The sequence below is a fragment of the Gorilla gorilla genome, chromosome Y, assembly GCF_029281585.2.
Source record: "Gorilla gorilla gorilla isolate KB3781 chromosome Y, NHGRI_mGorGor1-v2.1_pri, whole genome shotgun sequence".
NCBI lineage: Eukaryota > Metazoa > Chordata > Mammalia > Primates > Hominidae > Gorilla > Gorilla gorilla.
Window position 1 is genome coordinate 18,578,622 of NC_073248.2, and position 2,415 is coordinate 18,581,036.

General features: G+C 33.0%; 1 pseudogene; it reads left to right on the forward strand.

The window, feature by feature from the left end:
- The first annotated feature begins 898 nt into the window (after positions 1-898).
- LOC129530444 (uncharacterized) lies at positions 899-1,052 on the forward strand (annotated as a pseudogene).
- Positions 1,053-2,415: the final 1,363 nt, after the last annotated feature.

The following is a 2,415-nucleotide window of genomic DNA, read 5'->3' on the forward strand; positions in this document are numbered from 1 at the left end:
ATAATGAGGTGATTGGCATATGGTGATGCATTTCTCTAATCCCAAGTAGTTGGAAGGCTGAGGCAGGAGTATTCCTTGAACCCTGGAGTGTGAGACCTCATTGAGCTATGAGCTATCATCATGTCACTGTAGTCCAGCCTGGGCCACAGAGCATAATCCTAAGTATAGAATAAAAAATAGAACTATGAAAAGTAATATAGCCTGACTGTTTTTAATTCACTTTTAATAATGCATGGATAGTATATTTAGCCAAAACATTTTAAATTAGTAACATGCCAAGAGATCAGATGTTTTAGTCAGATTGCTAGCTCCTCAACTGGCTAAATATGTAATATTTGACAAAGTATTTCTCCTAACAGTAATTGATTTTTTAATTTGTTAAATGGATTTACTAGGGCTACCCTCTTAGGGAACTAACTCTGATATTAATTAGATTACCTCAAAAACTTGTTACATATTAAGCAATAAAATATTAGCACATGTTTGGCAATAAAATATTAGGCACATATTAGGCAATAAAATATTAACTACTACTAGATATTACAGATTATTTCCATCTGCTTATTTTAAAGCTCACAGTGCATATAATAAAATTCCAGCCACCGAAAATGACTGTTAGATACAATAAAAGACTCTAAGAGTCATTATCAAAAATGAGCATATCAGTGTATAAAATGTATGGTAGTTTTATTTAACGGTTGTTTCATTGTTTACCGTAGTGTTTTGTCTTACAATTTTGTGGAAGCCTGTGTCAGAGTTAAGAACTTTTATAGAAGAGAATAATCATGGATGATTGAAATTGACATTTTAAGCTGATACCGACAATTATTGTAACTTCTATTACATTTATAGTTGTATTTTCTTTCAAAGGATAATGGAAGTCTTAAAAAGAAAATGGATACTTCCCTGACAGGGGAGATACCTAGGAATCCAACTTCCCAGGGCAAGGCTGATCTATTGCACTCTGGATGTGCCGACCCCTGAGATTTACAAAATTGTGGGAAACTCAACTGCATAATTTATGGAAATGAAGGACTGTGTTTGCACTTTCACGTGGAAAAAAGAAAAAAACAGAAAAGAAAAGAAAAATGACTTGTTTAGCAGATGTAGAAACTTGAAACTAGACCATGTACTGGAAACAATTCAGTATGCCTACAAAAGTTGATCTCCAGCACAAAACAATAAAATATCAAATGGTTATTTCTTAGGCAGATCAAATAGTGTTAGGATGACACTTGCAAAACCTTGCAAACTGAGTCCATATGAGGAGATGAGGGGCAGCACCCAAAGGAAGCAGATAAATCTGGGAAAAAGAGAAGTCATTGTTAAATGTGTAAGCCAATGATTATGTATTAATATTTCCCTTAAAAATACTTATTTTATTAAATGGTTAACATTGATTTCTTTGACCTTAAAAGGTAGGTTTTCTTTTGGAAACGACTGGTGTGAAATGGTCTAGAAATTATATAGCTAAAATAATTCAGATTTTTCCCTGAATTATAAATCATTTGCAGGAGTTGTGAAGATGTTAAAGATGCCAGCTTTTTTGCATTTCTTAAAAGTTTATTCTAAATGAAGAAAATTAAATATAAAGTATAAAATTACTTTCATAATAAAATTGTCAATCTTTTTACATATTTTGAATTTGAAGCCAGATAATCAAGATTCCTTAGATGAGCACTAAATGCTCTCCAACAGAAGATGCTACATTATGTCCTCATCCAACAGGCTTTATGTATCAACAGGTAAAAATAAATACACACATACATACATAAACTTTTTATTTTTCTTTTTCAAACTCATTTTGATCTTTACTTGTATGGTTTTCAATTTTATTTTCTTACATATTTGGTAACATATCAGCTGTGACTTCAAATTAAGAAAAAAATTATCGAAAGAAATAAAGGTTATTCAATTAGGAAAAGAGGAAGTCAAATTGTCCCTGTTTGCAGATGACATGATTACATATCTAGAAAACCCCATTATCTCAGCCCCAAATCTCCTTAAGCTGATAGGCAACTTCAGCAAAGTCTCAGGATACACAATCAATGTGCAAAAATCACAAGCATTCTTATATGCCAATAACAGACATAGGGCCAAATCATGAGTGAAATCCCATTCACAATTGCTTCAAAGAGAATACAATACCTAGGAATCCAGCTTACAAGGGACGTGGAGGTCCTCTACAAGGAGAACTACAAACCACTGTTCAATGAAATAAGAGGATACAAACAAATAGAAGAACCTTCCATGCTCATGGGTAGGAAGAATGAGTATCATGAAAATGGCCATACTGCCTAAGGCAATTTATAGATTCAATGCCATCCCCATCAAGCTACAAATGACTTTCTTCAAAGAATTTGGAAAAACTACTTTAAAGTTCGTATGGAACCAAGAAAGAGCCCACATTGCCAA